Raw genomic sequence first — 16,807 nt, 5'->3', positions numbered from 1 at the left:
TCTGGCACTCAGTAACAATTCTGTCTGTCCCTGAGTAACAATTCTGTGGCCCTAATAACGTTTCTGTGGCCCTAAGTAACAATTCTCTGGCACTCAGTAACAATTCTGTCTGTCCCTGAGTATGAATTCTGTGGCCCTAACTAGCGTTTCTTTGTCCCTAAGTAACGATTCTGTGGCCCTAATTAACAATTCTGTGTCCCTGAGTAATAGTTCTCTGTCCCTAAGTATCGTTTCTCTGTCCCCAAGTATCGTTTCTGTGGCCCTAACTCTGTCCCTGTCCCTAATACAGAGCGGTCTGCCTCTGTTCAATGACTGCAGGCAAATGAAGAATTCCAAAATGGCCACTATTTATAGCTCGACCATTACACAGTGCTAGCTGGCTGGCTGCAGATTGGCTGATGCGATCACATGTCGTTGAGGAATGCATTATGGGTCAGCGCGCCTTGTCTGCGCGCCTTCCCAGACATCCCCGCTCCGTCGCCGCACATGTCAGCCGCCATTTTCGGAAAAATTTCCGATATTCGACTCGAATTCCACTTCGGCTACTTCGATTCGCTCATCTCTAGTAATGAGGACAGACCTGGTACAGGTTCACTCCAAAATTGTTCAAAAAACCTTGTAGTCAGCCATGACACCTTGTTCTGAGAAACATCTAAAGGTAAGAAATATAAAAAAATAAAAAAAATAAAAAAAACAACTTTTAGGCATGTTGTGTGAACATAACACAGAACAAACATATAGTGGGGTTATCTCAAATTTGATTGCATAACTGGAAATATGCTTTAAAGCTGTAGCCTTTTACAAGGTCGATTTACTAAAAGCAAATTAGTCACGGATAGTGTTTAGGTGATTTTTCCCATATTTTTGCCGCATTTTGCATTTCTTGGCCAAAATGTTCCTCTCCTGAATGCAATTCTTCTGCATTCAGGAGAGGGACGTTTAACTGCCCCTAAACCCTGCTGCTACTAAACTCTGATAAAAGCCTAAGTTTGCATAAACACATAGGCTTTTCTGAGTTGAGTTTAGGGGCTTTTGGTGTACTGCATGTGGTTGGGACCTCTTGGGTGTAGCAAAATGGCGTCTCCCGCCGGAAATGCGTCACCACGCGTTTGTAGTTCCGGTGCGTGGTGACGCATTTCCGGCGGGAGACGCCATTTTGCTACACCCAAGAGGTCCCAGCCACATGCAGTACACCCACACATCAGGGAAGAGGAAAGAGTGTCTGTAATGTGAGTGAAACCTCTTTTTACTCTCTTTAATAAACCGAATCAAATTGAAATACTGCACTTAGAGGCTTTTTTGTGGATCACTGGATTGTGAGCTATTATTCTTCAGGACCGCCCTGACCAAATAGGGGAATTAGGAGCCCCCCTAAGGAGATCCAGGGAAGGAAGGAAGCTGCTGGTCATGGTCTATTAAGGATCCAGGGTGATCCTGCAAGCCTGTTGGCCCCTCGGGGTCAGTAGGAGGAGGTGAGGAGGCAATCTAGCCACTAACGAGGAGGAGTTTGGCACAGTCACGTGTTGCATTCAACATCACTATTGCACATCGCATGATTTATGTTGTTTTTCACGAAAAGGACATTGTTTTGGATGCATTTATCTATATTTATTTATTATTTTTTTGTGGCACTGTGTGAGCACTGCTAAGATTTCCGTTATTGGATGTTATGTTTGGAGTACAATCTATCACTATTAACTGTGTATACACCATTTATATGGTTAAGGTTTGGCACTTCATGTTTTTGATTTTGTTTTCATGCTTTTTCATTATGGTTTGGCACTAATTTAAATGTTTTTTGGCACTATTATATCAATTTTATTAATGTTATTGTGTTATTAGCATTTAGTTGCAGATACAGTTTCCTAGAGCGCTGCACTGTTTTTTATGATTTAGTTGACACTGTGGATTGGTATCAGTTTTGAGTGCTGGCGGCTATTGGATTAGGTTGAGTACATTCATTCTCATAGCGCAGGAGGACCTCGGATTATTTTCAAATGTATATATATATATATATATATATATATATAGCAATAAATTCAAACCTACAAAATGCACATATTTGATAACTACTAGTCATTTTTATAGCACAGACATATGATCTTTACAGACACTTTACACTTGCCATCTTTCTACAAATCAAGAGTAAATGTGATCTTTGTGGACCGAAATATTTTCTGCAATACTGCCTATTTTTCATTCTTTAACTAGAAGTAATTTCCTTTCATAGAAACATTCAGCGACTAACTGCACAATAACTGTGTATGTAGAACACATATAACTTAATCGATAGCTATATATTCATTAACTCTGTTTTGTGATTGTGGGTGATTTTACTGATTAAAGAGGAGAGAATATCCATAAAATGTAACATTTAAATATATGAAACTGTTAATTTGAAACATTTTGTGTTTATATTTACAGATATAAAATCAAAATGACTGAGTGCACTTAAGATTTTAATGTGTACATGGACATTAAGATGTGGCAGCAGTAAGCAGAAAATTGATCCACATGGAAGAAATGTACAAATTATGTGAAATTGTTTAATCTGCCTTTGCTCGCTTCCTTCCAGCTCCTTAATTGACACATTAACATAACCAACTGCTGGGTCAGTGCTCTTGCCTCCAATCGTGTCACATTGCAGATAGAGCCAATATTGCTGCAGCCTGGAAAAGATAACCCATGCATGCCAGCTGAATCTTTTAAAAGGATATTACATACCTGCAAATATGGCCTTATTCTTATAGTAGACAACTCAATCATTTAGAGCAGATTGCTGCAAATGGAAATTGAGATGATGGAACAATGGTATTTTACAATCAAAATTGGTTAGATAATAAATTATATGTAAATTTAAAGGTACTCTATAGTCAGACAGGAATTGAGGGACACAATGCACTACTGAATGATGCAAAACTGCAACTGACAAGGCACTTGTCTTCAGGATATGGTTGCCTTTCCAAACCTCTATATTACTCTTCCTAATCACTTAAATGGTAGCCTGCAAAAATGTTAGGTTGTTGTCTTAGGGTTCCAGGGATCCTAGTAGGAAGGATAAGAATTTTTTTTTTGGATGCGTTTTTGCACATGGACGTTATGTCGCATTTATGATATTTTTTAGTCACGTTAATTATTTCTTCATTGTGTTATTGTATTTTACGGTGCACAGTAATACATTCATTTGGTTTCACTGTGCATTTGTATCACCATTTTCTGTTTTATACGAGTTGCACTCTATATATGTTTGCCACATTTATTTATGGTATTTATATGGTCAATTATTAGTCGTTTTATGTCACATGGCCTTTTGAAGCACACTGTGTTATGATCCTTTAGTTGCATGGTCAAATTTTTGGGCCTCACTGTGCGGTGTTATTGTCATTCTTCTGTGATAAGTATTTAATATTTAAGCACTTAATTTTGTATTTTTTACATTTTGCTTCACTTTCTCAACAGTTGTATTCACATTATTTCATTTACGTTATGACGGACTTGTATGTCCCACTATTACTGTGATTTAGTTAATATTTTATTTTTCCCTGAACATTTCTGTGTGTTTTGCCCACGGTCACGGTTTATTGTCTGTTACACCTTTTGGTTCTCATTTTCGACCTTTATTATTTCACCTTCTCCTTCACTCCCATATTCCTTCCATTTACTGATTGTGTTATGGTGGATTATCTATTGTTTTCACATCTCATTATTTGTTTTGGAATGTCTGTGGCATTATTGTGATTAGCCCAACATCAATTTTCTGTTTGTTGCTTTTTGTCAGTGGTATAGCCAGGTGTGTGCTGCTGTCCCAATAGTCCCATCTTTTCTAGTAGCGGTGCAAAACGTTTTTTACACAATTAAGAATCAATGTCGCCATCTTGGATACTTGTTTATTTTGCCCCTTTGTCAGTCTGTTCCTTCTTCTCTCTTTTCCAATGTATTTAGTGACTGACTAATGTAGGGGTGTACAGTTTACACAGTTTTAGAATTTTTCTGATTAGCATATTAAAGGATATTAATTAATGTGTAATTCACGAAGCAAAATAATGATCTCTAAACTCTGCTTGATGTCTGGTAATCAGCATGTAAGAACAAAGCAGAATGTAAGCTCTTCATGATATTTCTTACACTTTCTAACAACTTGGTTTCTGTAGATAATTTCAGATATCAGTTCATGACAGTTCATGATAATATATTGAAGTTTCCAACTGCAAAAGTTGTCTTTAGTAATATTTGAGATACAGCTCACATGCATAACTTCTGAAAAGCAAATGAAACCAGCATGCCTTGGAGCAGAATTTATTAAGGGAACACAGCATTTTCACTTTGCAAGGTAAATCTTCACTTCACTTAATGAAGATGATGTTGAATTCACTTCACTCATCCAGTCATGGAGCAGCACTTTTTTTAACTTTCTTTGTACATGGTTAGGTTATCAACTCCTCAAATCGATTGCATTTAAAGAGTCCTCGGTCACATCAAAGATGGTTTTGAAATCGTGCGACTTACAGTGAAGTCGCACAATTTCAAAATCGAGTGACCTGCTGCTTTCAGTTTTGATTTGCAAGACATCTGACACAGATGTCTGTGCAAATCGCAACAAAAGTAGTGCATGCACTACTTCAGAAATCGGTGCGGCTCCGACCAAGTCGTAACCGCACCAATATGAGCGTTCTAATAGCGGACATTAGGATGCGACTCGGCATACAATTTGCAAGTTGCCTGTCAAATCACACCCGGTGTGACCGGGGCTAAATATATGAATGAAAACATAAGAGGGAACTGTCATACTTGCCAAAGAATGTGTATTTATGTCCATGCACTTCTAACATTTTCACAGCTCTGTCACACACCACAGCTCTGTCTGGCAGGGTAGGTTACCTGATTTTTCTCTGCTATAGAAGCGGAACTCCACTCATAAGGAGAAACTCCATTTTAAAGACTGGTCCCCCGCTCCCCATTAATGATTGGCACCTTTGGGGAGCGGGTACCTGAAATTAACAAGTACCCACTCCCACTTATGCTGTGATCACCAAGGGGATCCCACCACTCCCCTCCCCGTGACATGTGACAGGTCCCAGAAGACTACAGGACCATTCAAAAAGTGCAGCTCTACTCACACATGCGCAGTGAGCACCCAGCTGTGAAGCCGCAAGCTGTCACAGTCAGGTGCCTACACTGAAGATTCCGGTGCCGGGAACACAGGGTGGCTGGTGAAACTGGTTGCGGGGAGGACATCGTGGAATCAAGGGATAGTTAAGTGTCCGTTTTTTTAAAAGTGAGCAGCTGCAGGTTTTGTAGCTGCTGACTTTTATTTTATTTTTATTTTCACTGGAACTCCGCTTTAATTAACACTTACAGATCTTGTCTCTTACCCAGCCTGTGACTGGAGTGAAATGGAAAGCAATATACTGATAACCTCCACCCCTCTGCTCTCTCCTCCTATGAGCATGTTCCTGGCACATAAGCACTGCAGCGCCGATTGGCTCCTTGTGCTGTTTCTTCTCTCCCAATCTGAGCGGACTGCAAGAGGCTGATACCAGGTCAAATTTAGATACTTCTACTGTCTGCATTTAAAAAACGATATTTAATGATGTATTACTGAATACAGACGTGCATTAATTTGTGTATTTTTGGACTACCTGGTGTTCAGCTTTAATGTAGTTGCAGAACTATACCAGTAACAAACATTTACTATAATCATATTACCTTGATGTAGAAATATAAATACCAAGATGCATTCCTTCTGTTCAATGCCCTAGCTTGTGAACCCCTGTCCTCATACTTTTTAAGAAGCACTATTGCAAAACATATTTTGTTGTATCAGCTGTATGTACTTAAAGCAAAGGAAATATATCCAACTCCCCCACAGCAAAATGATGCCTATGAGCTTCTATTCCAGCACCTTCTCCAAGTCTTCTTCAAGTTTTGGAACCTTCAACCATTTTGATTTGCTGTAGCAGAATGTCATAACTCCCACGCATGCATGGGATTTCATTCATCTTGGCATATAATGAAATTGTCAATAGGAAGGATAATAAGCAGGTCCTGTATTGCACAAGAGAACGGAGTTTAGGAGTTTATCCTGTCTGCAATAAAAAGTCTACCCTTTTTTGTCATTTTTACTTAGCATTTGAATTTCATACTTATAAATGCAGTATTCAGTGTATAAAATACATTATTACATGGGCACCCTACCCCTACACACATTTACATGCAGGACAAGCTGTTCAAAAACAGCAACTGGGGCTAACATGTAAAATACACTGCTCAAAAAAATTAAAGGAACACTTTCTAATCAGAGTATAGCATCAAGTCAATTAAACTACTGGGGTATTGATCTGGTCAGTTAAGTAGCAGAGGGGATTGTTAATCAGTTTCAGCTGCTTTAGTGTTAATGAAATTAACAACAGGTGCACTAGATGGGCAACAATGAGACAACCCCCAAAACAGGAATGGTTTTACAGGTGGGGGCCACTGACATTTTTTTCCCCACTCATATTTTCTGACTGTTTTTTACTAGTTTTGCATTTGGCTAGAGTCAGTGTCACTACTGGTAGCATGAGGCGGTACCTGGACCCTACAGAGGTTACACAGGCAGTCCAACTACTCCAGAATGACACATCAATACGTGCCATTGCCAGAAGGTTTTCTGTGTCTCCCAGCACAGTCACAAGAGCATGGAGGAGATTCCAGGAGACAAGCAGTTACTTTAGGAGAGCTGGACAGGGCCGTAGAAGGTCCGTAACCTATCAGCACAACCGGTATCTGCTCCTTTGTGCAAGGAGGAACAAGATGAGCACTGCCAGAGCCCTACTAAATAACCTCCCGCAGGCCACTGGTGTGACTTGAGGGCCTGACGTCCTCTAGTGAAAGGGTCTTGAGAAACTGTGGAGAATGTTATGCTGCCTGTAACATTATTATTATATAGGATTTATATAGCGCCAACAGTTTGCTCAGCGCTGTGACATTGTTCAGCCTGACTGTTTTGGTGGTGAGTCAGTGATGGTCTGGGGAGGCATATCAACGGAGAGATGCACAGACTTCTACAGGCTAGACAACAGCACCCTGACTGTCATTAGGTATGGGGATAAATCCTTGGACCCATTGTCAGACCCTACGCTGGTGCAGTGGGTCCTGGGTTCCTCCTGGTGCACGACTATGCCCGGCCTCATGTAGCGAGAGTATGCACGCAGCTCCTGGAGGATGAAGGAATTGATACCATTGAATGGCCCCATGATCACCTGACCTAAGTCCAATAGAACACCTGTGGGATGTCACGTTTCGGTCCATCCAACACCGTCAGGTTGCACCTCAGACTGTCCAGGAGCTCAGTGATGCCCTGGTCCAGATCTGGGAGGAAATACCCCAGGACACCATCCATCGTCTCATTAGGCGCATGCTCTGAAGTTATCAGGCATGCATACAAGCACGTGGGGGCCATACAAACTACTGAATACACTTCTGAGTTGCTGCAATGAAATTTCAGCAAAATAGACTAGCCTGCTGCATCATTTTTTCATTTAGATTTTTGGGGTGTCTTTGAATTCAGCCCTCTGTAGGTTGATCATTTTCATTACCATCAAATGATGGGGCATCTTTATATTCCTAACACATTACCCAGTCCATATCAGTATAGATATCCAGCATGATATTTTTCCCCATTGAAATCTGATGTGTTTTCAAAGTGTTCCTTTAACTGCTTCCCAACCGCCCTATAGCAGATATACTGCTACAGGATGGCACAGGTGCACAAAATCATGTATATATATGTGAATTTGCATTTCCGGGCAGGAGGCCATTTGTGACAGTGGCAGTCAATCACCAGGGTCCCTGCCGGAGATTACTCGCTGGCATCCTGTGATTGCCAAGCATCTCAAATAGGGAGGAGAACTGTATGAAAACAATACAGTTCTCCTCCCTGTCAGCTCGTGCACACTGCTTTGGATGGCTGTGCACAGCATAGCCATCCAAAGCAGTGTGAGTACAGTGAAGCACACACACAGAGCTTACAGTGAAACAGCACACAGTTAATCCTTTGTTAACCCCTTCCTGCCCAGTGCCATTAGTACACTGTCAGTGCTTGTTTTTAGCACTGATCACTGTATTGGTGTCACTAGGGATGTCAGTAACACCAAGTCAGAATGCCAACCGCAGTCCCGCTATAAGTAGCTGTTTACTAGTAAAACATTTTTTAAAAATTCCAGTATCTATACCGCCATTTGTAAATGCTAGAACTTTCACATAAACCAATTAATTTACACGTATTGGGATTTTGTTTAGCAAAGACATGTAGCAGAATACATTTTGGTCTAAATTTATAACGAAATTTGATTTTTTAAATTTTTTTACTGGACATATTTAATAGCAAAAAGTCAAAAATATTGTTTTATTTTTTCTCAAAATTGTTGGATTTTTCTTTTATAGCGCAAAAAAAAAAAAAAAAAGACACAGGCAATCAAATACCACCGAAAGAAAGCTGTATGTTTGGGAAAAAAAGGACGTAAATTTATTTAGGCTGCAGCGTTGTATGACTGTGCAATTGTCAGTCAAAATAACACAGCGCCGTAACGCAGAAGATGGCCTGGTCAGGAAGGGGGGTAAATCCTCAGGAGGGCAAGTGGTTAATTTTTTTTGAACAGTGTAAATGGAATACTAAATATTGGCCAACAATATTAACCCTATACAATTATAAGAATATGTTATCTTAGCACAATAGTGGTCTTTTAAATATTTAGGTTGATACTGGACAACAGTGGCATCACTAAAAAGGCTATGGCCGCATTGTGGAGGGGAAATATTGTACCTGCTATTTGTAACATTTCCTAAGAATAGGCAATATACATTCTTGAGTTTTAACACATCATGCATTTACAATAAACAGTTAATGCAGAATGTTAAATTATATTGTAAAACAATGGTGGTTGGAAGATTGCTGCAACAGCATGCTTTAAAAGTGTGTCACAGAGTCTGATTTACCCAAGGGATAAAGAGAAAGTGAGTATGAGTAAAATAAGGGTTACTTATCAGTAATAATTGTTTCTACAGGCATTCCAGGAGTATATACCGAGAACAGAACAAAGACAACTATACAATTTATCACTAAAAATATTTGTTTCAAATATATTGGATCAGAGCTGTTGCATTTGAATTTTGTTATATTTGTTACTCTTGTAATCTGAAATAACATGAACACCTTCCTTCTTGTTTTATCCTCATATCCCAGAGGTGTAGCCACAACAGAATGTTATGTTAGATAATGGAGATGGAGAGCAACAAGGACACAAAATTAACGTGCAGAAAACTCTGTTAATATTTAATTAACAAACATATATCCATATATATAGCAGTATGCTATTTGCAGTAATATTGATCCAGAAAAGAATATTTGTTCCCAGTACTACTTAGGACACGTGTCTATGTTTTAGTAAGGAGCCTTTTTCTCTTGATGTTTTTTTCTGCTCTAAACTTGAAGTGAAAAATATTCATAAGAAAGTGCAATGAACTGTGGACAAACCCTCAGTATGGGATCAGCCATAGGGAAATTTTGGTTGACTCACAATGAATCATCTGCTAAGTGTTTGGTTCTAGTGGGCTGTAAAATTGATAAAGCTTTACAGAGTGAGTTTTAGTACTTGTGAAATGTACTGTTGGAACTTGTGAAGCACATTTTCCAAGAACTACAGTGTTTCAGTAGCTAAAATCTTGCCTTGCAGACAGATAGTATAATGCAGACATGATTGCAGAGGAGCTGGCACTCAAAAAGATACTCTATTTTAGTGTCAGAAGAGCAATGAATATGTGCAGTAGTAATGTTAAACATAGAGAACTTTTCAACAATTAATGAGAACTATAAGATAATCATACTTTATTATGCAGCAATGAATTGTAGCAATAGCCTGCAGCACAGCACAAGACGAAATTTACAGGATTTCACTCCCCAACTAAGTGACTCGAAGCCTGCTATTACCCAGTTTTCTACTTAATACATTCAAATGTCATAATGGGAGAGGATCCCCATCTTCCTTGGATGTCCGTGCCTTATGTTTGGGTCCAGTCTTGAGCGTTTGCTCTCTGCATTGCAGTCATAGAACTTCTGCTTTGACCTCCAATGGCTGCTTTAAAAGTCACAGCACTCTTCATTTTAAGGCCTCATACACATTGGAAGCTTTGGCCAACTTAGCTAGCTGCCTTTGTCCTGGCAGCAGAAAAACTCTTGACACTTATAAATGCAGTAACGCTTTTAGGCGTGGTTAGACACATCAAGCGTTTGGGAAATAATTAATTTTATTGGCCAGAATAATAATTTATTCTGGGCATTGAAATGAATTCACATTCAAGTGATAAACGTGCCCAGTCTTGATGCGCATTTACATGCAAGTGTTTTTTCTGCCAAAATGTTCCTTTCCTGAACACTATTTTGGTTTATTCAGATTTCTGCCCCTAAACTCCCCTGCCTCTGAACTCCTCTAAACTCCTAAGCGTGAATAGAAACATTGGAGTTGATTTACTAAAACTGTAAAACTGGAGAGTGCAAAATCTGGTACAGCTCTGCATAGAAACCAATCAGCTTCTAGGCTTTTTTTGTAAAAGCTTAATTGAACAAGCTGAAGCTAGATGTTCATTGGCTACCATGCACAGCTGCACCAGATTTTCACTTTCCAGTTTTAGTAAATCAACTCCCATAGGCTAACATAGTTGGGTGTTTAGGAGAATAAAAAACGTCAACCACAGGTGTTTAGGAGGTTAAGTCTGCATGAGGCTTAAAAGATAGACATCACCATTCTTTCCACCACCATATTATTGCAGCAATGTCATCAGGTTGGGTGTTAGGTAAATAGCAAATGGGGACAGTAAGCCCTCTTCGCAGTCCCATAAAGGTACTGTAAACCTGTCACATACAGACTGGCCAATTAAGACAAATCACCGTACAAATGAAGTTCTCATTTTACTTTTCTCTACTGTCGGATGGCTCACAATAATCAAAATCATGTGAGAGAGTACCATGCCGTGCATCAAGGCTTACTGCCTCACAGTTTTGATCTTTCCACTATTAATCTGCTAAAGAGTCCAATAAAGCATTGCAAAAATAATCAGGTACTTATTGCATCCATATTGAAAAATATAGTTAAGCATAATGAGTTTCAAACAGGCTATAAATTCAGTTGAATACATATCTCTAAATACCGTATATTTTATAGACTAAGATTTTACAGAAAACACCAAGAGCTAGCATTGGATTGGAAATTACCTCCTTTCTTTGGTATTCAGAAAGAAGGTAAGCAGAAATATTCTTTAACTACTATTTGCCCTGGACATAGAACCCATTTTTACTGCCATTAGAGCAAACCTATTAAGAATTTTGGTGGGTTGGAGAAAAGGCTAGCCTGGTATACTGAAGATGTATTGTTTAATGTAAATGCCTTTATTACATCCACCAGGAGTTGCTGCAAGTAATAGAAAGATGTATCACATATTAAGGACTCAGTCTATTGAACCTAATCTCAATGCTTAAAGGATAAGTTTACCTTTTTACAAAAAATAATAAATGCACATTTTTTTGCAGGTAAAAAAATGTGAATTTAACATCTTTTGTTTCCGGAGCCTTTAAAGCATTGCACCAATGATCAGCAGATCGCTGGTGCCATGAAGGTCTCCTGCAGGCCTGTCAGTGTATCTGTGTGCCTGTACATCCCGTATCCACAGCGCCGTGGTAGTTCATTGAGAAGTACAAGCTGACAGCCGCAAAGGCTGTTGGAACTTGTAGTGTTCCCATTCACAGAATACTGTGAATGAGCGATCATGGCGGAGCCATATGTCTGCATTTTTTTTTTAAGTTGTGACAGCTAGCGGGGAGAAGATTGCTTGCTAGCTGTCACAATGGAGAGCGGGGAGGAGCTGGTGCCTGGCCATTCATAACATGTTACATGTTACACTCTGAATATTGATGTAACATGTAACGAAAGGTGAACTTATCCTTTAGCCATAGCGACAGTTGACTGATCCAGATGTGTAAATGTAGCGGTCTAAAGTAAAATGAAAGTTTTTTTTTAAAATATTGGATAGCATAAGAGAGGGTTATAACCCCTGTCAGTTTTTTACCCATATTAGTTCCATTGGGTAGATTTCCCTACACAATCTGTCCTATAGCCAAAATCAGAAAGTGGGAGGACATCTTTTCAAAGTAAGGAAATGATTAGCTGCAGGTGGAGGTCACAGGTGCCCTTACCAGCCCCGTTGCTGGCCTCCTGTGAAACTCTTGTGTCAGCTCTTGTTTGAAATTATTTTCTAAAGTTTAGTACTACTTTGCTTGAATGTGGTTGCAGAGTAGAAGTAAGAGGAAATCCTTCCAAAGTGAGGGAACCCCTGGTTGTCACCAGAACTAGTGCTCCCATTGGAAGATTTCCTCTCTTTTACTGTTCTGGTGACAATCCAAAATTTGGGAATTTCCTTTACTTTCAGTGATAACAGTAAACATGGCAATAGAGAGGGTAATTCTCCCAAAGGAGGCACAGACAGCGAGTGCTCTAAACCCTCTTCACTCTATCCAAAACAAAAAAAAGTGTTGCCTTTTGTTATACTTTAACCACTTGGCCTCCTGAGGATTTACCCCTCTTCCTGACCAGGCCATTTTTTGCATTAGGGCACTGTGCTATTTTAACTGACAATTGCGCAGTCATGCAGCAGTGAACCAAAATGAAATTTATGTATTTTTTCCCCACAAATAGAGCTTTCTTTTGGTGCTTTTTGATCGCCTCTGCGGTTTTTATTTTTTGTGCTATAAATGAGAAAAGACCGACAATTTTGAGAAAAAACACCTGTATTTTTTACTTTTTGCTATTAAACATGTCCAGTAAAAAAAATTAAAAAATTTAGGCCAAAATGTATTCTGCTACATGTCTTAGCTAAACAAAATCCCAATACGTGTAAATTAAATGGTTTACATGAAAGTTATAGCATTTACATATATATATATGTATTGGAATTTTTTTTTTTTACTAGTAATGGCAGCAATTAGTGAATTATAGCAGGACTGAGGCGGGTATTATCACACTGGGGAAAACTGACTTGGTGTCACTGACATCCCCAGTGACACCAATACAGTGATCAGTTCTAAAAAAAAAAGCACTGACACTGTACTAATGACACTGGGCAGAAAGGGGTTAACATCTGGGGCGATCAAAGGGTTAACTGTGTGCTGTGTACTGTTTCACTGTGTGCTGTGTATGCGCTTTCCACTTTAAGCACACTGCTTTGTATGGCTCTGCTATGCAGAGCCATACAAAGCAGTGTGCAGGAGCTGACAGGGGAGAGATCTGTGTTGTTTATATGTGTTGTGATCAACGGGTGCCAGCGAGAACTCATCGGCCGGGACCTGGTGATTGACAGCTGAAGGCCCCTACCCGGAACTGCAAAATCACGTATATATACGTGATTTTGTGCACCTGTGCTGCCCTGTGGCAGTATTTCTGCTACAGGGCGGCGCGGAAGCAGTTAAAACAGGACTTACCCATATACCCACATTTATTTCAGTTATGCATTCTATAAAAAAAATTGGCTAAATACATTCAAGGTGCATTAAAAAGAGGGTATACCAAGTCTTTCAGTGTATGTGAACAAATACCTTGTAAAACAACGCATTCAGTTTAACACATGAATGAAAAGCAAAACATTTTGTTTATATATAGAAAAAAAAATGCAGTGAAGAGCTGTGAAAGGGAGATTGTCAGCACACGTCTGACCATTATTGGAGTGAAGGCAGACTGTTCTCTCAGCCAGGGTCGGACTCACCATCTGGAAACTCGGGCACTGCCGAGGGTCCAGGGTCAGTAGGGGGCCCCATGAGATGCCCCTGGTACCTATATCATAGGATTTTTTGAGTTTGGGAAAGGACACAGGGGCCCCATGATCCCCTATTGCCCGGGGGCCCCAAGAGTTGTCAGTCCGCCCCTGCCCCCAGCATAGCCAAACAACTGACCACACTGAAATAAATGTGCTCTCACACCTAGCTTGACGAGTTTGAAATAGGAAAGTAGAGAGACTGGCAGGATCACCAGGTAGTTCACACAAAAAAGGAAGTAATACAAAGAGAACAGGATACTTTTTGACACAAGTACATGGTACAGCAGGCACATTTGAGGAATATGAAATGTGAGGGTAACATTCTTTAAAACGGAGTTCCATCTGAAAAAAAGAAAAAATAAAAGTCAGCAGCTACAAAAACTGTAGCTGCTGACTTTTAAAATACAGCCACTTACCTGTCCAGGGGTCCAGCGGTGTCTTAACCACGGCTGGTTTCACCATCCGTCTTCTCGCCCTGGCGCCGCCATCTTCAGTGCGGGCAACCAGCTGTGACAGCTTGCGGCTTCACAGCCGGGTGCCCACTGCGCATGCGCGAGAAGCACTGCGCTTTGTGAATGGCCCCATAGTCTTCTGGAACCTGTCACGTATCCCAAAAGACTACGGGGAGGGAGGGGGGGACGACAACTTTCGCTTCCGATTGCCTAGGTGATCGCAGTGGAAGTGGGAGCGGGTACCTGTAAAATTCGGGTGCCCCCTTCCTCCTAACTCCCCAAAGGTGCCAATCCTTAATGTGCAGCAGGGAATGAAGGCTTAAAGCGGAACTTCCCCTTTTGGGTGGAGCTCCACTTTAAGTTGGGTATACACATATCAAAATTCAGCAGGTTTAGCAGGAATCAGACAAATTTCAATCCATTTATAGCCCTGTCTTTTCAATAGAAGCGGGGCATTAGACCAGCTTTTGTCGAACGGTCCTGCTGGAAAACCAGCATTCAATCAGCCGCTGCAGCACTGATTGGAGCATAATGACAGAATTTGTTTTTATGCAGCTAGAATATGGTATATTTAGCTGATGTGAATTAAAATTAAATTGAGCTTTAATAATTTGAATTTTTTTAAATCAGTACTTTCATTATGTCTTTCTACTGTATCAGATTTCAGTATTCTGCTATGCTGAGGGGGCAGCACTGTGAGACAATCAGACTCAACTGCATTGCACATTGTTGTGAATGTAATCTAATCTTGGTTTCTGATAGAAGAACACAAGGAGTAACAAGTTAGTATTTTGTGGTTTAATCACTCTTCAGTTACAGGCTGGGACAGGTCTTTTAAAAAGCTGCATTACCCAACTGCAGTGCAGAAAAATGAGAACAATGACATGATTATTCTGTGCGGCATGTGTAAATCTCAGCATCGGCTGAACAGAGGCAGGTAAAACAGTTCATACAGACTGTTTGCTGTAATATGTTCCCGCTTTAAGAATTTTAAAATTATTAAATAGACTATGCATAATGCTCTTGCATTCATTTCTGAATTTTTCATTAGGCAATTAGATGCAGCTATTGCACCCACAGGATTTAGAACACAGACCTTGAAGAAGCCCCAAATGAAAAGAGGACTTCTTATTTTACAGATACTATCTGGTAGGATACATGAAATTATGCGTTGTTAGCTGGTAATAACTGAAACACAAAAAGCATAATTTTGCTTTATTTTTTATTCATCTGAAAATTAGTATGCAGGTCTGCTGGAGCTTCATAGAAATATGTAATTTAGGAATCTGGGCAATTTTGATTGAGTGTATCTTTCTGCATTACTGACTGTAAACAATGGTAAAAGTATCTCAATAAAAGATGAATCAGACAAGGTAATGTCCTGTAGTATCCCTATATGCCTAATCTTTAAAAGACTGGCTTATTTTCTATTCCTCTATAAAGTATACCTTATCTGGAGGAACCTTAATAAGATTTTTTTTCTTCTAATAAAGGCACACTCTTAGATATACTCTGATACATCAGAGGGTTTCTTCAAGCTGGTTTGACTTATAGAACCTTCCCAATTTGAAAAGAAGTTACTGATTTTATAATGGAGGATTCTGCTATTTCCTTAGCTATTATACCTCAGATTTATCTATTGGAGTTAGTAGTAGTACTTTAATTATATCATGCCATAAAAGCTATTCTGTTCAGATGGAAAATACTTCTTTTCAGGCACCTGAATTTTTTAAATACTTAATTAAATATAAAGGGTGATATACAGTCCAAGGATGTCTCTGAAGGTTTGGCTTATTCTGAAGAAGTTAGCTTAACGACCATAATATTTATCAGGTTATCACTGTTTGCTGAGTAGCTGACCCAGATCATGTATGTGTTTTCCAGGTGTCCTGATAAATCACTGGTTTCATGCTTATTAGTGCTTCAAGGCTCACTATGCAATGAAGGTAAGAAAGATGGCTCTGCTAGAACTTGCAATTTAGGCAAGCCTATCACTGACAGATCCCAATTGGTATTTGGAGACAATTGGGTTATACTGCTGACTTCAGGAGAATTGGACACTGGCAAATAAAAAAATCTATTGACCAGTCAAGTATTACCCCTTCTATCCTTAACATGCTTCAGTTTTATGGAAAAGCAGTATTAGAAGATCACAAAAACAGAGGGGCTGGACCTGTGTTCTTTAATGAACTCCAAGAAACATTTTACGATAAGTGCTAAAATCCTGTTTTCATTCTTATTTTTAGGAGCATAGTTATCAGTTATCAGGATCGACAGTTCACCTTTAGTAAAAAAATAATAATTATACATCTTTTTGCAGATGAAAAAAATGTACATTCATTAATTATTTACATTGCAGCCTGTAAAGCATTGCACTCACAATCAGCAGATCGCCGGTGCATTGTCAGGATCCTGCAGGCTCACAGTATAATGTGTGCTTGTACCTCCCATATGGGCAGGCAGTTACTGAAAGCCAGGAAGAAACAATGAACAATGAGAGTGCTCAGCAGCACCCT

This window comes from Staurois parvus, unplaced genomic scaffold (genome assembly GCF_062004578.1).
Source record: "Staurois parvus isolate SC_StPar_1 unplaced genomic scaffold, SC_StPar_1.0 ptg000011l, whole genome shotgun sequence".
Lineage (NCBI taxonomy): Eukaryota > Metazoa > Chordata > Amphibia > Anura > Ranidae > Staurois > Staurois parvus.
This window is presented reverse-complemented; position numbering follows the sequence as displayed.